General features: G+C 43.6%; 2 long non-coding RNA genes across 2 annotated transcripts in view; one reads left to right on the top strand and one right to left on the bottom strand.

Moving 5' to 3' along the window:
• LOC138931030 (uncharacterized) overlaps positions 1-5,981 on the top strand; it is a 31,057-nt gene extending 25,076 nt beyond the window's left edge. The window contains exons 3-4 of the long non-coding RNA XR_011446341.1: positions 4,213-4,352; positions 4,976-5,981. This is a non-coding gene — a long non-coding RNA (uncharacterized lncRNA). The remainder of the gene's footprint in view (positions 1-4,212; positions 4,353-4,975) is intronic.
• A 13,999-nt stretch (positions 5,982-19,980) lies between these two features.
• Positions 19,981-20,721, bottom strand: LOC138931024 (uncharacterized). Its single transcript, XR_011446335.1, has 2 exons — positions 20,604-20,721; positions 19,981-20,192 (listed from the first exon to the last, which is right to left on the bottom strand). It is a non-coding gene; the product is annotated as an uncharacterized lncRNA (long non-coding RNA).
• Between the last annotated feature and the right edge of the window lie 2,147 nt (positions 20,722-22,868).

The following is a 22,868-nucleotide window of genomic DNA, read 5'->3' as shown; positions in this document are numbered from 1 at the left end:
AAAATGGAAGGAAAACAATTCTATGATCATCACAATTGATGCATTATAAGTGTTTGATGAAAATTAATCTATATTTAAGACAGCAAACTAGGAATAGAATGGAACTTACTCTGATAAAGTATATCTACAAAAAAGCAACTTAAACAGGTTGAAAGGGAGAAGATTTTTCATTTCCTATCAGGAAAAATGCCGATTATCACCTGCTTTAGTCAAGACTATTCTGGCTAGGTTTGTTCAATGCTGCAAAATGAGGAAAGCTTTAAGGTTTAACCGGGTAGAAACTGTTTATATTCAAATATAATAGTATATTTTGAAAAGCAAAAACAATCTAGATCTAAGTTTTTGGAATTAATATGCATATTTAGAGGAATTGTTGGTCAGAAAGTCTATATACAAACATTCTATCTCTACATACATCCTCAACTAGACAATAAAAATCGCAAACCATGAATTTTCAATAACATGAAATACCTGGGGATAAATTTAACAAAACATGTGCCAGTAGAAAATGAAACTTTATTGACAGAACTTTAACAGTCAAATATACAGCATAAGCACAGCATAGATGGCTTCAGTTTCTCTTCTTTCAAGCAGATGGTTGCCCTTCACCTATAATATAAACATTAAAACATTGAAGTTACTTAGCAGAACTTTATTTCAATGACAGGAGAGGTATACAAAGTTCACTGCAGTTGTAGTTTTATAAAATGGACTAAAACAGGAACACGAAGGGCGACCCTTTGGCTTACCTTCAGTTAATCCTCTCTAGACATTTTATAGACTTTTCAGGCACATTCCCAGTATTTTTAAAAACACACTACTCTTCCTAGTTATACAAGAAAATAAGGACACTGAGTTCAGGACAAATGAAATCAATGGAGCCTATCAGAAGGTAGTTTTCAGTAGAAGGCAAAACTGTGTACACATTCCGTAAAATATCTAATAACAAAAAACACCCTAAGAAAAAGAAAATACACAAAAACTGAAACAAAATATCCCCAAAAAGTATCATTTAAATGTATTGGTTTGAAATAATATTCCGAATATAGGATAGCTAAACAGTTGTTATCTCTGTTACTGCTTAAGTGAAGTAAAGAAAAAGGCCAGTATTACATTTGTTTCTTCTCTACTGTGGAAAAGTATAGAAATTTTCCTTTGTTTTAGTTTATCCCGATATGGTTGTTTTAAGTTGGTTCAACATTTGTCCCCCTTTTTACTTGTGGCCCTCATATAATTCTAAATGTTTCCTTTCACCCTGGAAAGCATTCCAGTTGGTATAATAAATTATATGGTCACACTAATTTCAAGTCATTACTATCACTGGTGACATGGTGACATCAAAATGTGAAGAAGAAATAGGACTGTCTCTCACAGCCACACCAAAAAAAGAAAGAAAGGAAGGAGAGAAGAGAAGAAAAGGGAGAGCAAGAGGGAGTATGAGTGAGACAGAAAAGCAGGTAGGAAGACAGAAAGAAAGTCTGGAAAACCAGATATTTTTCTTTGCTTCTAAATGATAATGGCGTTTGAGAGACAACTCTGACCAATTTCAAAAGTTCATCCACGGTATCTGTGAGGTTTAGTTATTTAGTTACCGCGGGGTATGTTAAACAGTATTTGTTTTTCTATCCTATTAGCCGTTTCATCAACATTCTGAAAATATCTGAGTGCCAGGTTATACTGTTTTAATTCTGTAATATACTAACTGTTAGTCTCTTGTTCATATTTCTTATTATGTGTGCTTGGGCTTTGTCCATTTTCTTCACAATTACGTAAAGTGAGAGGAATGGACTGGGAATTTGGGGTTGGCAGATACAAACTATTACACTCAGAATGGATAAACAACAAGGTCCTACTATACCGCACAGGGAACTACGTCCAATCTCTTGTGATAAATCACAATGGAAGAGAATATTTTTTAAATGTATATATATGTGTTTAAAAATTATGTGAACTAGCACATTGTCTTTATTTATTAGTTGAATTTATTTTCCTCCTCCTAACAATTCATACCTGTCTTTTATTAAGTATCTTTTTCTTTTTCCCTCAGGTTTACTGTGTTGCTCTTTTCCTTACCTTTTATATTGTATGTAGGATTTTATATTTATGTGCTTTGTAATTTATGTATTGTTCTTTTTAAGTAAGTACCACACATATTTAGGGCTAAGATTTTTCTATGAGAACCTTTTAATCATGTTCTGTAGTTACTTGAAAGTGGACTGGAAGTGGTATTTTCGTCTAAATGTTCTAATGGGATGGAACAAAAATGTAAAGTGAAAATATTTAGAAGGCTAATACACAGGAAATTCTTCCCTAACCATGAAGTTCTTCCTTGAAAATCAGAACCATGCAATTATCAGCAATTTGGAAAACACGTATGTGAAAGATACTAAGTTGATTACATGGGAAGAACTAGAGTTACAGGCTTTGACCTTCAAAACTTTTTAAACTGATGTATCAAAGAGGAAAAATAACATATTCGATATGGTTAGAGACGATTATATCATGAGGCTCAGATTTTTATTAGTTCTTTAAGAGTGACAGTTCTTTCAGAGTGGGATGTGGGATGTATGGCAAAAACCATCATCAGAAACAATCATAGTATTGCAAAGTAGTTATCCTCCAATTAAAATAAGCAACCAGCCCCCCCAACAAAAAACAGACCAAATGTGGGGGCAGGTAGTCTGCTTAGCATGTGTATCTTACTCACACCTGCCTTGAATATCACTGACTACATGCACTCTCTCAACTTGATCAGCCACAGACACAGGAACCTAGACTCTCTTTTGCCATTTCATTGTTCAGTCATTTCATGCTTCATTGGGGAAAGGATTTAAAATGCAACTTTTTAAGAGCTGGAGAATTCAGAATTTGAGAGAATTTAACAAACATCAAGCAGAATGTTGGCTCAGTTCAGTTCAGTCCAGTTCAGTCGCTCAGTCGTGTCCGACTCTTTGTGACCCCATGAATCGCAGCATGCCGGATTTTCTTTTTTTTTTTTTTTTAAGTTTATTTATTCATTTTAATTGGAGGCTAATTACAATATTGTGGTGGTTTTTGCCATACATCGACATGAATCAGCCACAGGTGTACATGTGTTCCCCATCAGAAAATGAAATCTCAATTCCCCTGTTATCATTTGACTCAAGATGCTATTTTATGATAAATAAATCATGAAAAAGAGAATTCTTGTATGCATTCCATCGAAGAGAACCAGAGAATGCAAAAATTAGCATTGAAAAATCAGCATTTTAGTATACCTGTTCTGAATTCACAACTTATGTGAGTAAAGTTGAGTTTAGAAGTTAAGGGATTTTGCAGAATCACACACATTATGTGAAAGCTGGTACTAGAACCTATTTGAATGCCTGAACATATTTCATATAAACTGATATTTATTACAAGTGCATAACATATTTGTCACAAGCACAAATTATAAAAGAACCTGAAAATTATTAGCTGTTGCTTAAAGTACTTATACTCAAGAGAAGAAAACGGTTTCCTATTTTCAATTCGATATGGCTTTGATCCTGTCTGTTTATTTGAAAGTCTGTAAGTCACGCACTCAGGCATCTGGGGTCTGAACTATCTTTCAAAGAATATGTGAACTCTGTTATTAAAATGACAGCAATGTTCCCTCTATATTAGTAAAGATACACTATTCTGAAAAACAGAAACCACATAAATTACTTTCTGAATGGATGACATACCTGCTTCTGGCATTTCAACAGGCTCTGTATTTGATGCAAACTCCTCCCTGACATCAGGACCATCTCCACCTTCACCCCCAGTCTTTGCCTCAGCCAATTCTTGGAGATCAGCTTCCAGGTCAGAATCGTTAAAAAAAAATGTATCAATTCAGCTGTAAAGCATGCAGTATAAACAAGGGGATGATAATATTGATTCCCTCAGTATTATGAATTAAAAGCCTTAGGCTAGTATGCTAAAAATGTGATGACTAAGAACCTCAGGAGCATTATTCCAGGAAAGTATTGCTGGAGAAAAAGGAAAGCAGAATTTTCCAAATGCTATTACCATTTTCCTTTCCCAGGGTTGTCCTCAGACAACTTAGTTGCCCCCTTCTCTTTGTCTTGAAAACAGGGAAAATTTGAGCGACCACACTAACCTTCAAACTATACTCTCCTCAGTTTTTAGGAACTGTCTGAAGTCCTTTTCTAATGTTTCCTTTCCTCCTCTTACCGCTTACGTCTTAAGACAGGGACAGGAGGATACTAGTACAAGCGGAAACAGAAATGAAGAGACACAAGAAGAAGAGCTCCCCTTCTGGACCGTGCTTAGCTCTCCGTACATAAACACATAATGAAGTCTTTGAGTACTCACAGCAACACTGTGAGGTAAGCATTTTTAATGCTATCATCCCTTTGGGTAGCTGAGGAGCAGAGACACATAGACGTTAATGGGTGAATGAATGTGCACAAAGTCACCTAGCTGGCAAGAGCTGAGTCAGATTGGTGCCCAGGCCAGAGAGAAACAGCCAGGTGTGGTATCTGGTCCCCAATCTGGAATACAGTGCAGTGTCTGGTGTACTCTGGGTCCAAAGGCAGATCAACCTCTCCATCCACATGAAACATCACAATGGATCTGTGTATGGATTGAACACAGTGTCTCCTAGGTGCGTGAAAGACCATGGGGTGTCATGTCAACATGCACACATCACAGAGAACAGTTCCTGGTCCATACCGAGGTCTAAACAGTGTTTCCTCTGACCAACATTAGTGGAGCACCCTCATCACTATGGAAAGTAGCATAACCATAGTGATAAACAGATAGAACCACAGATACGATATCATGAAGACATTACCTCCCCCATCTTGTAATTTTCTTAAATGCAGAGAACAAAACCTGGAAGGCAATAGACCACATACTAAGTTTTTTTCTCTTAAGTGTGACATTCTAGGTGATTTCCAAATAACATTTTATTAGTATTTTAATTTTTTGTATCTTCATTGTTACATAGGCAGTTTTTCTATTATAATTGGAAACTGGACTTTCTGAAGACTCGTTCTCCTCAGGTATCTTGAGGTTTCAGCATAAAAAAGTTGTGTTGGTATCCCTGCCAGGTGAAAACCCAATGGGCGCACTGAAGTCAAAAGTAATATCTTTGGTACAGTAGGTGAGGAGCTGTGGGGAGTAGAGAGGACATGTTGGAGAAGACTCTTGAGAGTCCCTTGGACTGCAAGGAGATCCAACCAGTCCATTCTGAAGGAGATCAGCCCTGGGATTTTCTTTGGAAGGAATGATGCTAAAGCTGAAACTCCAGTACTTTGGCACCTCATGTGAAGAGTTGACTCATTGGAAAAGACTCTGATGCTGGGAGGGATTGGGGGCAGGAGGAGAAGGGGACGACAGAGGATGAGATGGCTGGATGGCATCACAGACTCGATGGACGTGAGTCTGAGTGAACTCCGGGAGTTGGTGATGGACAGGGAGGCCTGGCGTGCTGTGATTCGTGGGGTCGCAAAGAGTCGGACACGACTGAGCGACTGAACTGATAGAAGGCTGGCTAAGCCTGCAAGTGTTGTGAAAAAGTTCACTGACGCTATAGGCCCAAGCCAAACAACAACTCACAGGTCCCAAGGAAGACACTGGTGTTCTATGCACAGATATGTCTCTGTTGGGACTTTCAGACCTTTGCTCTTTTGGCTCTCATGATGCAGCGGGGCACCTTGTGGTGCTTATAACACAGTCCTGCCTTCACCCAGTCTGTGGATGAGAATCACAGCCTCCCCTGCAGCACCGCCACCTTTGTGGAGCCCTTTTTGTGATGTCTGGGAGTCGACAGATTCCGAAGGAAAAGGATAAAGAAGATACATAGCGCAGGGGTGGAACTTAAGGCTCTCACCACAAGAAAAAAAAAAAAACACAACCCAAACGAACCAAGTTAATATGTGAAGCGATGTATGTAATGGTGGGAATACTTTCATAATGTACATGTATTAAATTATCATGTTCTACACTTTTAATATGTCACAATTTCATTTGTTAATTATATCTCCATAAAGCTGAAAAATTTTCTGTTCCCCCCTTTTGATTTCTACTTTGACACAATATTTATGTGTTATTTTGTTTCAAAATATTTGCATATTTTTCAAATACCTTTATAATTTTATCCCTAATTTAATTCCATTGTGTTAAGACAAAATGCTCTGTCCGATTTGAATCTTAAGTTTATGGAGATTTGTTTTACGGTGCAGAGAATATGGTTGTATTAGTTTCCTGAGGCTGCCATAATGAATCACCACAAACTTGATGGCTTAAAACAACAGAAATTAATTCTCTCACATTCTGGAGGGCAGAGGTCTGAAATCAAGGTGTAGGCAGGTTGGTTTCTTTTGCAGGCTTTGAGGGAGAACGTGTTCCATCCTTCCCTCTCCAGCGTCCGCCAGCTGCGGGCCATCCTTGGCAGGAAGATGCATCGCTAGTCTCTGCCTCTGTGTTCACGTTGTCTTCTCTGTGTTGCAAATCTCCCTCTGGATTTCTTTTACAAGGATGCCTAAGGTTGGATTTAAGGTTTACCATGAATTTAGCATGATTTCATCTTGAGATCTTTAACTTAACTACATCTTTAAAATTTCTCTCTTCAAATAAGGTCACATTCACGCGTTTTGGAGGTTAGGACTTGCGCATATCTTTTGGGAGGCCATTATTAAACCTAGTGGGGCTTTCTTGGTGGCTCAGACAGTAAAGAATCTGCCTGTGATGCAGGAGACCCAGGTTCAATCCCTGGGTCAGGAAGATCCCCTTGAGAATGAAGTGGCTATCCACTTCAGTATTCTTGCCTGGAAAATTCCATGGACAGAAGAGCCTGGTGGGCTACAGTCCAGGGGTCCCAAAAGAGTTGGGCATGCTGAGTGAGTAACATTTTCAGTTTTTTCACTATTTTTTGATTTAAATTTATTTATTTTAATTGGAGGCTAATTACTTTATAATATTGTATTGGTTTTGCCATACATCAGCATGAATCCGCCACGGGGGTACACGTGTTCCCCATCCTGAACCCCCTCCCACCTCCCTCCCCGTACCATCCCTCTGGGTCATCCCAGTGCACTAGCCCCAAGCATCCTGTATCCTGCATCGAACCTGGACTGGCGATTCATTTCTTATATGATATTATACATGTTTCAATGCCATTTTCCCAAATCATCCCACCCTCTCCCTCTCCCACAGAGTCCAAAAGACTGTTCTATACTTCTGTGTCTCTTTTGCTGTCTCGCAACAGGATTATCGTTACCATCTTTCTAAATTCCATATATATGCATTAGTATGCTGTATTGGTGTTTTTCATTCTGGCTTACTTCACTCTGTATAATTGGCTCCAGTTTCATCCACCTCATTAGAACTGATCGAAATGTATTCTTTTTAACGGTTGAGTAATACTCCATTGTGTATATGTACCACTGCTTTCTTATCCATTCGTCTGCTGATAGACATCTAGGTTCCTTCCATGTCCTGGCTATTATAAACAGTGCTGCGATGAACATTGGGGTACACGTGTCTCTTTCAATTCTGGCTTCCTCGGTGTGTATGCCCAGCAGTGGGATTGCTGGGTCATAAGGCAGTTCTATTTCCAGTTTTTTAAGGAATCTCCACACTGTTCTCCATAGTGGCTGTACTAGCTTGCATGCCCACCAAGAGTGTAAGAGGGTTCCATTTTCTGCACACCCTCTCCAGCATTTATTGCTTGTAGACTTTTGGATCACAGCTATTCTGACAAGTGCAGCGGCCTATCTTGCTAACTGTTCTGTGTGCATTTGAAAAGAATATCTATTCTGTTGTTGGATGGAGAAAGTGAAAGTGAAAGTCACTCAGTCATGTCCGACTCTTTGCGACCCCATGGACTATACAGTCCATGGAATTCTCTAGGCCAGGATACTGGAGTGGGTAACCTACCTTTCCTTTCTCCAGGGGATCTTCCCAACCCAGGGATCAAACCCAGGCCTCCTGCACTGCAGGCAGATTCTTTACCAGCTGAACCACAAGGGAAGCCCTGTTGGATGGTATGTCCTATAAATATCAGTTAGGTAAATTTGGTTGATAGTGTTTTTCAGTCATATTCTAATTATTTTTTGTCTACTTGTTCTATACATTACAAGAGGGATGTTATGAATTCTTCAACTGTAATTATGAATTTTTCTATTTTGCGTTTTATTTCTATCAGTTTTTAGTACATGTATATTGAAACTATGTTATTAGGTGCATAAATGTTCAGAATTGCTATATCCTGCTGATGATTTGAACCTTTTATTATTATAAAATGGTCCTTTTCATCCCTGGTAACACCCTTTGCTCTGAAATATTTTCCTACGTTTCCTGATATTAATATAGCCACTCAGCTTTCTTTATATCAGTTTTTATGTGGGATATCTTTTCTCATCTTTTTACTTTTCTCTTTAAAAAACCACTTCATTGAGGTACAATTTGCATTCCATAATATGTGCTCATTTTAGGTGTACATTTTGATGCATTTTGATCAGTATATATACTCATATAACAATCATCACAAGATACAAAACATTTCTGTCACTCCCAAAACTCTTCTCATATCCTTTGAAAAAATAACAGCTTTATTGAGATTGAATTCACATGCCATACAATGTATCCTTTTAAAGATACAATTAAAATTTAAAACTGTATTCCTAGAATCAATGCAATAATCACCACGCTTTTTGAACATTTTCATCACCCCTCCAAAGGGGAAAACTTTGTGCATATTAGCAATCACTCCCCTCTCCTCTCTATCCCACCCCTAAGCAATCACTAATCTACTTTCCATCTGTATCTATTGGCCTGTTCCAGGATTCATATAAATGAAACTGTACAATATGTGATCTTTTGTCACTGGCCTCTTTCACTTAGGACAGTGTTTTCAGAGTCATCCATGTTGTAGCACGTATCAATACCTCATCTCTTTTTATTGCTGAATAATATTCCACTGTATGGATATACCACACATTCTCATTCATCAGTTGATAGACATTACAGTTCTTTCCACTCTGGGATTATTATGAATAATGTGCCTTTGAATATTTGTTTACAAATTTTTAAGACGTTTTATTTTATATTGGAGTATAGACAGTTAACAATGTTGTGATAGCTTCCAGTGGACAGCAAAGGGACTGAGTCATACACACACATGTATCCATTCTCCCCCAAGCTCTCCTGCCAGGCTGCCACATAACGTTGAACAGCATTCCCTGTGCTCTACAGTAGGTCCTTGTTGCTTATCCATTTTAAATACAGAAGTGTGATTGTAAAAATTTTTGTATAGACATTTGTTTTCAGTTCTCTTGGGTGTATACTTAGGAGCAGAATTACAGCGTCATACGGTAACTGTATATAAGATAATCTTTGAGGAATTGTCAGATTGTTCCCTAAAGCACCTTTTAAGTTCCCTTAAAGCACCCTAAAGCACATTTTCAGCAGTGTACCCACTCTCCACATCTTCATCAACACATATTATTATCTGTCTTTTGCAGTTAAGCCATTTTACTGGGTGTGAAGGGATCAGGCATGTGATTTTGATCGTATTTCCCTGATGACTAATGATGTTGAGCATCCTTTCATGGGCTTGTTGTTGTTGTCTAGTTGCTATCTTGTTCAGCTCTTTGGTGACTGTCCATGGGGCCATGTGCTTACTGGTCATTATATATTTTCTTTGGAGAAAGATCTATTCATATGTATGCCCATTTAAAAATTAGGTTATTTGCCTTTTAATTATTGAGCTGTAAGGATTCTGTCTACAATCTAGATATCAGGTATGTAATTTACAAGAAAAGGTCTCCCATTCTATGAGTTGTTTTTTGTTTTTTTACTTTCTAATAGGGTCACTTGCAGCATAAAGGCTTTTCATTTTGGTGAAGTCCAGTTTATTCACTATGTTTCAAGTTCACTAGGCTTTCCTTCCAAAATGTCTAATCTGCTATTAATTTCATCCAGTGTATTATTTTTTGTCTCAGAGCATGTGTTATTCATCTCTAGAAGTTCAATTTGGGGCTTTTAAAGATAATTTCATGTCCCCTATTGGCATACTTGATTTCGCTCTATCGTCTTCAATATGTAGAATAATTTTATAATAGCTGTTTTAATCTCCTTATCAGGTAACTTTATCACCTGTGTTATTTCTGAGTCTGTATTTTACTGATTGATTTTTCTCTTCATTATCGATTACATATTCTGCTTCTGTGCATGCCTAATAACTTTATTGTAGCCAGATTGTGAATTTTATCATCTTGGGTTCTGATTTTTTAATAGTAGCAATAGTAATAATTCCTTGAAGCGATTTTGAGCTTCATCCTGGGACACATTTGAATTACTTGGAAATAGGTTTATCCTTTTGAGGCTTACTTTCAAGCATTATTAAGATGAGACCGGAACAGTTTTTAGTCTAGGGTGAATTTTGCTGACCACTGGAAAAATACCTAGCTGAGAAATCTACCCGATACTCTGAATATTGGAGGTTTTGTCACCTCTGGCAGGTGAGAGGACAGACTATTTCCATCCCTCTGAGAGCTCTGAAGTTCTCTACCCACTACTTTTTGGTGGTTATTTTTCCATCCAGAATAGAGCAGGAGACTCCAAACGGAACTCTCTGCAAATCTCCAGAGTGCTCTCTCTCTCTCTGCAGTCCTCCCCTCTCCATGCAGCTCCCCTTTCTCTGGTCCTGTATTCCAGGAATTCTGGCTGCTTTGGCCTCCCCGAATGCTGTACTCTGTTTCCTCAGATCTAGGAGAGTGCTGGCCTCTGTCTGGGTTCCCTATCGCTGCTCTGATGCCTGGAAAGCCTCTCGGCGAAGTAAGCTGGGAGAAATTGTAATTCTCACCTCATTTTCCCCCTTCTCTCAGGTATCAGAATCCTGAATGTTGTACTACACATGAAAACCGTCACACACAAACTTTTAGTTACTTAAAGGGGGAAGATAAATCCCACCTCGTCATTCCTCGTGGGCAGAACCACTTTCTAAGCCAGTCTTGTTTTTAAAATACTTGTTTATTTGTTTGACTGCATTGGGTCTTCGTTGCGGCACTAAGTTGTGGACCTTTCCTTGCGGTGCACGGACGCTCTAGTTGTGGTGCAGGCTCAGTAGTTGCAGCAAACACGCGTGCCCTGAGCTGCAAAGTGAATTATTAACCACAGGATGACCAGGGAAGTCCCCCCAAGTCAGTCTTAATTATTGAATGCTGAGTTCAGAGGATCGGTTCTCTTTCTCTTGTGACATGTGTGTGTCCTGGTATGAGGATGTTCAGGGAAACTCCCAAGGAGTTCAGAGCAGTGTAAAGATGTAACAACTGAAGCAGTCCTGACAATCACCACTATTTATGATGCTGAGGAGGTTGTCAAGAGGGTCTGGGGTCTGCACCAGCCCCATTTTCTCTTATACCTACACCAGAAGCAGATCAGCAGGGAACATTTACCGTGGCCATGTGCTGCTCTTCCCTACCCTCACATGAGCTGGGTTCCCTTATGCACATTAACCGCCTGGCCCTGGACCAGGTAACTTTGAGAACCCTGTTCCTGGACATCTTCCAGATGCCCTCACATACAAATGCTCTGTGGTACAGGTATTGTTTTCATCATATGACATTGCTTTGTATATTAATAGTTACTCAAATATTACCTGAGTACGGGGCTGGTGAAAGATTCCATTAGTATATCAGCACATGGACTACACAGGTAAGCACATACTTCCACATTCTCTGCTTCCAGGACCTACCACTGGGGTGAGATTTCAGTGCCTCCTTATTCCTTTCAAACACATTTCTCTATGTTTAAAGCACACACACATACATGGGGTTTCCCTGGTGGCTCAGGCGGTAAAGAATTTGTCTGCAATGTGGGAGACCAGAGTTCGACCCCGGGGTTGGGAAGATCCCCTGGAGGAGGGCATGGCAACCCACTCCAGTGTTCTTGCCTGGAGAATCTCCACGGACAGAGGTGCCTGGAGGGTTACAGTCCATGGGGTTACAAAGGGTCAGACACAACCGAGTGACTAAGCAGAGCACAGCATGGCACACGCACACAGAGCAGGTCCCACTATGAGCATCTCCTATTTGCTTCCCCTCTCCACAACTATTAACAGCATGTCCTGAAGCAGTTCCATCTGATCGATACACCCTGGTCCCCTCATTCTGTTCCATGGCCAGTGTGTGCTGCATGGTATAACATGAATGCCTCACCATTCGTCTACAATCCAAAGACCGTTGATTATTCGCGGACACAAAGAGGTTTTACACAATTGTTTGCTACCACCTTCCTTCTACACACAACTCTCCAAATGTGGGTGTGTTGATTATACATTTTAAAGTGGAGCTGCTGGGACAAAGCTCAGTCAGTCACCAATCACCCAATGAGCACCTACTACGTGTCATGCACTGGGGTGACTAGACAAAAATTGTCCTTCCCTCAAGGAGAGAACAAGGATTTTGTGAGGAGTTTTCACTTTAATAGATGCTGCCACAATGCTGTCCATCTGTGGTTCAGGAGAAGTCAAGCTTTTTTACTATCTCCTCACATCATTCTTGGGACAGACTGAGGGGCATCCCCTTTTACAGGTGTCCATGAGGCCGCTCCAACCCCATTTTGCCCATGCTCATCCCCTGCAGATTCGAATACACCAGCAACAGTGATTGGTTGTGGGGCTTGGGAGGCAAGGAATCCTAGACCACTCTGGGCAGCCCACGTGGAAAATGCAGGCTCGAGCTCTCGCGGGTTACAGGGACAGAGGCCACAGATTAGTCCTGGGCTCACACAGTCAGGCAACGAAGTTGATGGACAGGATCTTGCAGTAGGGGCCGCGGGCCTGAACACTGGAGGACCAGTGGAACCCAGTCTCCAGGAGTGTTTGCTGCCCAGTCAACAGGCTGGACACGCTTCCCCAGGCAGTGGCTGCTCTAGTGAGGTCACTCTAGGAGTCAGCTGGCATCCGTGGGCGCATTTCTGCGTTTTAGGTAATCAGTCTTCTGAGTTGCAGTGTCCTAAGCACTTCTATTCTTTGGAACTCTGCATTCAACTGGGTATATCTTTCCTTTTCTCCTTTGCTTTTCGCTTCGCTTCTTTTCACGGCTATTAAGGCCTCCTCAGACAGCCATTTTGCTTTTTTGCATTTCTTTTTCTTGGGAATGGTCTTGATTCCTGTCTCCTGTACAGTGTCACGAACCTCCGCCCATAGTTCATCAGGCACTCTGTCTATCAGATCTAGGCCCTTAAATCTATTTCTCACTTCCACTGTGTAGTCATAAGGGATTTGATTTAGGTCATATCTGAACGGACTAGTGGTTTTCTCCACTTTCCTCAATTTCAGTCTGAAGGTGGCAATAAGGAGTTCATGATCTGAGCCACAGTCAGCTCCCGGTCTTGTTTTTGCTGACTGTATAGAGCTTCTCCATCTTTGGCTGCAAAGAATATGATCAATCTGATTTCGGTGTTGACCATCTGGTGATGTCCATGTGTAGAGTCTTCTCTTGTGTTGTTGGAAGAGGGTGTTTGCTATGACCAGTGCGTTCTCTTGGCAGAACTCTATTAGCCTTTGCCCTGCTTCATTCTGTATTCCAAGGCCAAATTTGCCTGTTACCCCAGGTGTTTCTTGACTTCCTCCTTTTGCATTCCAGTCCGCTAAAATGAAAAGGACATATTTTGGGGATGTTAGTTCTAGAAGGTCTTGTAGGTCTTCATAGAACTGTTCAACTTCAGCTTCTTCAGCGTTACTGGCCGGGGCATACATTTGGATTACCGTGATATTGAATGGTTTGCCTTGGAAACAAACAGAGATCATTCTGTTGTTTTTGAGATTGCATCCAAGTACTGCATTTCAGACTCTTTTGTTGATATGATGGCTACTCCATCTCTTCTATGGGATTCCTGCCCAGAGTAATAGATATGATGGTCATCTGAATTAAATTCACCCATTCCAGTCCATCTTATTTTGCTGATTCCTACAATGTCGATGTTCACACTTGCCATCTCCTGTTTGACCACTTCCAATTTGCCTTGATTCATGGACCTAACATTCCAGGTTGCTATGCAATATTGCCTTTACAGCATTGCACCTTGCTTCTATCACCAGTCCCATCCACAACTGGGTGTTGTTTTTGCTTTGGCTCCATCCCTTCATTCTTTCTGGAGTTATTTCTCCATTGATCTCCAGTAGCATGTTGGGCTCCTACTGACCTGGGGAGTTCCTCTTTCAGTGCCCTATCTTTTTGCCTTTTCATACTGCTCATGGGGTTCTCAAAGCAAGAATACTGAAGTGGTATGCCATTCCCTTCTCCAATGGGCCACATTCTGTCAGACCTCTCCACCATGACCCGTCTGCCTTGGGTGGCCCCACACGGCACGGCTTAGTTTCATTGAGTTAGACAAGGCTGTGGTCCATGTGATCAGATTGGCTAGTTGCAAAGGGGAAAAGGGAAGATATACCCATATGAATGCAGAGTTCCAAAGAATAGCAAGGAGAGATAAGAAAGCTTTCCTCAGGGATCAATGCAAAGAAATAGAGGAAAACAATAGAATGGGAAAGACTAGAGATTTCTTCAAGAAAATTAGAGATGCCAAGGGAATATTTTATGCAAAGATGGGCTCAATAAAGGACAGAAATGGTATGGACCTAACAGAAGCAGAAGATATTAAGAAGAGGTGGCAAGAATACACAGAAGAACTGTACAAAAAAGATCTTCATGACCCAGATAATCACGATGGTGTGATCACTCACCTAGAGCCAGACATCCTGGAATGTGAAGCCAAGTGGGGCTTAGGAAGCATCACTACGAACAAAGCTAGTGGAGGTGATGGAATTCCAGTTGAGCTGTTTCAAATCCTGAAAGATGATGCTGTGAAAGTGCTGCACTCAATATGCCAGCAAATTTGGAAACCTCAGCAGTGGCCACAGGACTGGAAAGGTCAGTTTTCATTCCAATCCTAAGGAAAGGCAGTGCCAAAGAATGCTCAAACTACTGCACAATTGCACTCATCTCACACGCTAGTAAAGTAATACTTGAAATACTCCAAGCCAGGCTTCTGAAATACGTGAACCATGAACATCCAGATGTTCAAGCTGGGTTTAGAAAAGGCAGAGGAACCAGAGATCAAATTGCCAACATCCACTGGATCATGGAAAAAGCAAGAGAGTTCCAGAAAAACATCTATTTCTGCTTTATTGACTATGCCAAAGCCTTTGACTGTGTGGATCACAATAAACCGTGGAAACTTCTGAAAGAGATGGGAATACCAGACCACCTGACCTGCCTCTTGAGAAGTCTGTATGCAGGTCAGGAAGCAACAGTTAGAACTGGACATGGAACCACAGACTGGTTCCAAATAGGAAAAGGAGTACGTCAAGGCTGTATATTGTCACCCTGCTTATTTAACTGATATGCAGAGTACATCATGAGAAATGCTGGGCTGGATGAAGCACAAGGTGGAATCAGGATTGCTGGGAGAAATATGAATAACCGCAGATATGCAGATGACACCATCCTTATGGCAGAAAGTGAAGAGGAACTAAAAAGCCTCTTGATGAAAGTGAAAGAGGGGAGTGAAAAAGTTGGCTTGAAGCTCAACATTCAAAAAACAAAGATCATGGCATCCGGTCCCATCACTTCATGGCAAATAGATGGAAAAACAGTGGAAAGAGTGTCAGACTTTATTTGGGGGGGGCTCCAAAATCACTGCAGATGGTGATTGCAGCCATGAAAGTAAAAGATGCTTACTCCTTGGAAGGAAAGTTATGACCAACCTAGACAGCATATTAAAAAGCAGAGATCTTACTTTGCCAACAGAGGTCCGTCTAGTCAAGGCTATGGCTTTTCCAGTGGTCGTGTATGGTTGTGAGAGTTGGACTATAAGGAAAGCTGAGCGCCGAAGAATTGATGCTTTTGAACTGTGGTGATGGAGCAGACTCTTGAGAGTCCCTTGGACGGCAAGGAGATCCAACCTGTCCATGCTGAAGGAGATCAGTCCTGGGTGTTCATTGGAAGGACTGATGCTGAAGCTGAAACTCCAATACTTTGGCCACCTCCTGCGAAGAGCTGTCTCATTGGAAAAGACCCTGATGCTGGGAAAGATTGAAGGCAGGAGGAGAAGGGACGACAGAGGATGAGATGGTTGGATGGAATCACCGACTCAATGGACATGGGTTTGGGTGGACTCTGGGAGTTGGTGATGGACAGCGAGGCCTGGCGTGCTGCAGTTCATAGGGTAGCAAAGAGTCGGACACGACTGAGTGACTGAACTGAAGCACTTCTAAGGTGCCATCTCACTTCTTCCTCACTAGGCCCCTTGAAGAAAACCCTGTCACCCCTGTGTGACCTTCAGTCGAGCTCTTTCTCTCACAGACCCTCTCCTTTTCCCCCCAGCCCTGAGGGAAGTGCCCTGGACTCCTGGTCTGGGTCTGGATTTTCTCTGGATCCTGGAGAGATTTTCAGTTTGGCTCTTTCAGGGACTTTATGACAGATCCCTGTGTGTGGGCAGGAAAGAGGTATCCTGCAGAATGTAGGGAGTAGGCAGGGTCCTGAGGGGATCCTCTGAGGCAGCACCGGATCCTCTGAGGCAGCACTGGTCCTGGGTGAGAGGCCACAAATGGGCTGAGGGTATAAATGAGGCCTGGGAGTAGGGCTAGGGGAGGGGCTAAAGAGGCCCCTGGGTGGGAGGGAGGGCCTGGTGGAAGATGAGGGGAGAGGTGGGGATTTGGGGAGAGGACTTGTGGCAGCTGTTACCAGGACAGGGACTTTGGAAAATGACAGATGATCAGAGGGATGTAAGGGAGATGTCATAGCCACAGTGAGGGGAAGACCTCTCCTATCTTCAGAATTCAGGATCCCACAGTGGGTGCTGAGAGATGACAGAGAGGACAAGTTCCCCAGGGCTTGTTCTGTGGATCCGGTATGCACTCTAAACCTCCGATTGGGCAGGATACAAAGTCACCACGATGAGAGGTGACTAGAGTGTGTAGGTCCATTCTCAGGACCCAGACATGGGAAATCAGTTTCAGAACCCCTCAGCTCTAAGGCAATCCCCACCCCTGGAATGAACTTGCATTCCTCAGGATGGCATGCTGGTGAATGCAGGTTGCAGGGACCTCAAGACTGGACGCGTCACTCTCTTGGGGTGACTGAACAGAAACCCACTGCCACTGCCCACACAGAAGCCCAGAGGCGAAGATTTGGGGCTCTGTGTCCCAGGGTGCAGCCTGTGGGTGGTGGGGGAGAAGTGTGAAGCCTCAGAGCTAATGGGGTGCTGTTAGCTAGAGTAGTGTCCACTTAAAGAAAAGCATACAACAGAAGCGTTGTGAGCTTGAGTTGAATTCAGGGTCTTCTGGGGACTATAGCCTGGGACACAGTTACTCTGTTAGCTCTGAGGAAACTGCTCTGAGGAGGCAGCAGAGAAGTCAGTATGATTTTTGGCTATGAAATACATGCAGTCAAGTGTGGATATTGGTAAAAGATTCCTGTGAAACACAGAGATCAGATATCACAAGTAAATCATTTTCATGCTTTTCTGTGTGTGGGAAGATGCAAGAATCTGGGGTCACTGAACCTTTTCCTGAGGTAGGCGTGTAACTAAATAAAGGTCAGCTTGTCCAAAGCACAGAGGGCCTCATCCTGTTTTTCATCCTGAATCCCTCAGGATGCACTGTCATTCAGCAACCACAGTGGTTACAATTTAACCCTGTAGGACTGGCTGTGAGCGATGCTGTTTGTCTTAGGGATCCTAATTTTTCTGAGTCTACAGTTGGAATTTCTGAGCTGGCTGGGGTCTGTGTCCTCAGGTGTGAACTATTAAAGCCGTTTTGCGTGGGAGTCTAGGATGAGCAGTCTCTGAGGTGATTCCAGATATCTGTCCCAGGGCATGAAGTCTCTGAACTATTTAGGGGGTCTTTGTCAAGAGGGTTGGGCCTCTGAGCTGTTCATGTATCTGCATATGACAATAGTCTTAAGAGGAAGGCTGGATGGACCCCACTCTCACGGGTCTTAGAAGTAGACCTGTGATTTCACATTTGCTATGATTTCTACCATGCCTCCCTACAGAGATAAAAGCTTGGGGTGCCATCCTCAGAAAGGGTAAGTCATGTGCAGTTTACAGGAGCCCATGGTAATAATCCTGTTAAGCACAATACTTGCTGAACATGAGTACCACCCATGATAGGGGTCCTGTGACAAAAACCGTGTACACACTCTCACTCAGTGAATCTGCCCAACCCACAACAAGGAGGGCAGCATTTGCAGAAGGGAGCTCAAGGCCCACTGCAGATAGGAGGTCTCAGCTCATGATGACGGGAGGAACCAGATGTAAGCTTGGGCTCCTTGGTGGAGCCAGGGAAGACTCAGCACGACCCTGGCCAGGTAGAATGTAGGGGGGCGTTTGCACAGGGCCACAAGGACCCTGTGACTGACTCACTGTCAGGATATGTCTCTGTGTCTCCCCATCACACACACAACTTCTTAACCTGGTGTATGGAATGTAATCTTAATATTCCCTGGAGAGGTGGTGCTAAAAGTCACAGAGGTGAGCCTCCAAGTAGCTGGGGAGAAACCTCACATTCGCCAATTTGCACAAGGCTCCACCACAAATGCAGAGATCCCTGCCTCTCTTCCCCCAATAAAGCAGTCATTGGCACTGAGATCAGCAGGAGGGAAAGCTGGGCTGGAGAAATTGTGAGGGACCTTATATACAGATGAGCCTCGCTATGACTGGTACATGTCCTTATCATGATAGGCAGAGGCCCCGGATGTGTGTTAAGGGAGCATGATTAAAGCCCAGGCCATGGGCAACTGAGTCATTCCCTAGAGACAGTCCCTGGGGAGAGGCTTTTATTCTCCTATAGAGAAAATGGACTGTACATCATCCAGTAGCAGGGCTGGGGGCCTGTAGGTGGGTGCTAACTAAGTGGGGACAGTTTGCTGCCAGAAATAGTCTCTCTGTCCCTGTCTAATGCTCTATATTTGTCTTTTTCTCTGCCATCTCTGAGCTTGTTATATCATCCCTCTGTGCCTTTGCAAGACTCAGTGTGACCTCACTCACACCAAGAGGTTCCTTGGCTTTGTCTCTCCTGAGGGTATCTTCGATTGACACGGATGTTCACTGGGAGCAGTAGGGGGGATTCTCCTTGAGTGTAGGGGATTCCAGGAAAGGCATGTTCAATTGCAGATGGCCTGTGGTTTTTCTGGTGTAAATCAAGAGCTCCTCAAAAATCACTGTGTGATCTGGCTCTCTGAGAGAAGCCTAGGGGTTCCTCTGGTAAGAAACCTCCTGTGGCTCAAGTCAAAGTACCCCCTCTGGCCAGAAAGCCCTATGGGACCTGACCCTCATTACCTCTCTCATCAGATCTCCTGGCTCTCCCACCATTATGCTGTGACAGTCACACAGGCCTCCTCACTCTTGTCATACACACTACACTGAGTTCCTGGAGAAGGAAATGGCAACCCACTCCAGTATTCTTGCCTGGAGAATCCCAGGGACAGAGGAGCCTGGTAGGCTGCCATCTATGGGGTCGCACAGAGTCGGACACGATTAAAGCGATTTAGCAGCAGCAGCACACTGAGCTCCAAGCCCCAGTTTTTCAACTGGCCCTAACTCTGTCTGGGATAATTTTCTCCCAGATAGGCCATCTCCTCTAGGCTTTTACTCAAATGTCACAATCTTAGAAAGAACTTCCCTGACCACTCTTTCTAGGTATCATTCCCCCCCTCCCCCCCCCCACCCCCGTTTCACTATCCCGGTTTAATGTTAATCACAGCAGTTATGAACACCTGAAAATTACTTATCTTTTGGGGCTGTATGACCCCAACACAATATAAGTTTCATGAAGCCAAAGTTGATTTTCTCTTTCCTAACACACATAGTTGTGCTTGACACAAACTGTGGAGAGAATGAAAGAATGACGGAATGAATAAACAAATTTGAACTTGTTGAGAGAGGCATAGCTAGACAGGCTGAGGATTCTGCTAGGGAACATATTCAGGGATGACAAGATGGTGAGAAAGCTGTGGTCTTTATTTCATCTGCACGGTATCCTTGGGTCCCCTTGGAGCTCACCCCTTTCCTAACAGAATGGAATGTCCTGTTGTCTTTTCAGTATTACTCGCAGTCCACGACAGAGGCCTTCCCCATGCCAGGCCTTCAGATCCCAGTCGGAAGCTTTCTCCGGACCGTGGCTGGCTTTCCCGATGAAACCGATTCTGTAACTAAACAGGAAAACACAAACAAGTACAGAGAAAACGGTTTCAATGCTTCCTGTTACGATAGTGGCTCCTACAGAGAAGTAATCTTCAGTTTACGAAGACTTTTTTCTGGGTCCAAGACAGCAGCAATCGGCGGGGTTTTCATCCTAACTTTGCCTTTCCACCCGTGGAGGAGGATCATCCTCTAATGGGCCACCGGCATCTAGATCGGCTGTTCTTCAGTCTCACCACCAAGGGGCGCGCGAGATGAAACACTTTTGTCCTGGAATGTACCACTGAGGGGTAGCGGTAAGACCACCCACTCTGGAAGGTACCATTGGGAGAGGGCGTGTGACAACGCTGAGCCCCTTTACACCGCGTCGGGAGTCGACCACACTTCCCAGCGGAGGCACTCGTGGCGCCATGGGTCCATACCCATTCGCTCCATTCCGTCTTCCCGTGGCATTCGAGTCTGAGTGGACACCGGTATTAAGCTGCAACTTTCTTCGTCTCTTTTCCAACCTCACCCCTCGGTTTCTACACGGTTTCACCCAAGGGGGATGGCTACGGAGCGAGATAGGCTGCCAGTTGCGGGTATGGCGTCAGGAAGCGTTCTGGGCATTGATTGGTCACCGCGTGCTTGCCGGACTCAGCTCTTCCGGGACGCGAATAGGCTCGGAAATCCCGGGACTCCGGCTTTCCTTGGTCGGCCCCCTTCGATTTGGCTGGCTGGCTGGTACGGGCACTGGGATCGCAGAGCTGGAACTGAGGGCCACAGGCCTGTGTGTGTACGCGTGCGCCTGCGTTGCCGTGCGCGGCTTTTCAGCGCATACAATTTTTCTCTGAGTTTTACTGCTTTTCCCGAAGGGGTCGAATGGCTGCCCTAGTTAGTGGCGAGGTTTGGCGCTGTCGCTGGAGGAGCATGCTGACGGCGTTTCAGTCTTGTTTAGCTCTCGCTCAGTCTGTATCGTGTGGCCACGCACGGTCATTTGCACAAATGCATGCAATTCTTGTCCAGGGAGAGGTCTCTGAGTTTGGTGTCTCTCCCTGGAGAGTAAAGTGTATCTGGCAGCTTGGGGTTGTGTATTGCTACGTGTGACGACACAGGTGCTGTTTGGGTACATTTGATCTCCTTGAGCCTTTGGGCGGAGTTGTGAGTGATGGAATATTTGATCTGAGTGGATTTTGCGAGGCATAGTACAGAGCCCCTAGGATGCGTGTGCCTGTATTCCGGGGTGTGCATTTTTGGAGCTTTCTCTGGGTGTGAGATCTCTGTGTAGGCGTGTGCACCCCAGACTGTGAGAGCTCTGAGTTTTTGATTCAGGGTCCCATGTTGTGATGTCTCTGAGCTGCTTTAAGGATGGGTTCATGTAAAGGTGTTAACTATCAGCCGCTTGGGGATCTGTGCACAGGGTGCAGGTTTTCCATCTGTCTGGGGACTTTATCTAAAGGTTATAGGATGTTCTTGAGTTATTAAAAATTCTGTCTTTCTGTTTAGGGTTTTTGTATTAGATTGGGAAGTGTCGAGTGGTTTGGGAGTCAGTCTCCATGATGTGAAGTATCTGTGCAGCTCTCATTTGTTTCTGTCTGGAAGACTTTGGTCTGTTTGGAGGGTCTTTGTCACAGTGTGTATGGTTATGGTCTCAGTTGTGTTTGAGGGTCTGAGACGAGTTGTGTGCTCTCTGTGCAGAGATTCAGTGAGTTCTTTTTGGTGTCTCTGGGTATCTATCTGAGCTGTCTGGAGTCTCTGTGTCAGAAATAAAACCTCTTATGTTCTTGGCTGTGAGGTGTCTGTCCGGGAACTGAGGGTTTGGAAGCTGGCAGAATGATTCCGAGGCCTTGAACCTCACATGCTGACTGTGTGTTGTTGAGCGTATCAGTTGTCTCCTGGAATCTCAGTATGCATCCTAATTATTACAGTGGGTCAGTGCGCGTCTTGTAGGGTACCTGTGCATGTTAGCAGTGTGTGTTGCCTGGCTCCAGAATGTCCTTCCACAAATGTTTTCTGAGCACCTGCCATATACCTGAGCACTATTGGAGGAGTTTGTGACAGGACAGAACTGACCACGTCTCTCCTTTCATAGACTTGGTGGTCAGTAAATAAATCAGGGGTGGCAGGCACTATGAGGAAAGGTAATGTTAGATCAGGGGAAAGGGTATATGTAGGTATGATGTTATTATTTTATATAAAGCAATGAGGGAAAGTCTCCCTGAAAGATGGCAAGTAAGCAGAGATCTGGAGGAAGTGAGGGAGCAGGCCGTGGGGTTATCTAAGGGAAGAGCATTCCAGGCAGAAGGACCAACGGATGCAACTGTCCTGGCATGGACACCTACTTGGCGTGCTCCTGAATGTCAAGGAGTCCTGTGATGCACGGGGTTTGGCATGTAGCACCCATTGAAAGGGGTCTGGTTGCTGCTGTCTCCGTGTCTCCCACAATTTGTGATCATCCGCATTTCACAGATGAAGGACTGAAGGCTCCAACATGTGCCCTGCACCTTCTCTCCTACCTATCCCTGAAATTAGGAGTGAAGCCTCTGATCCGTGATGAGTGAGAGAGAGTGTGAGTGTCCTGTCTGCAGGGATGTCACGCTGAATGTCAGCCAAGCAGCAGAGATCAGTTATACTGTGGGAATCATGCCTCATAACATTGGTACTCTTGATGGAGGGCAGGACTTACGAAGAAAAAGGAACTGGGGCAA

This window comes from Ovis canadensis, chromosome X (assembly GCF_042477335.2).
Source record: "Ovis canadensis isolate MfBH-ARS-UI-01 breed Bighorn chromosome X, ARS-UI_OviCan_v2, whole genome shotgun sequence".
In the NCBI taxonomy this organism is placed as follows: domain Eukaryota; kingdom Metazoa; phylum Chordata; class Mammalia; order Artiodactyla; family Bovidae; genus Ovis; species Ovis canadensis.
The sequence above is the reverse complement of the archived record's forward strand: the minus strand, read 5'-3'. Positions and strand labels throughout refer to the sequence as shown.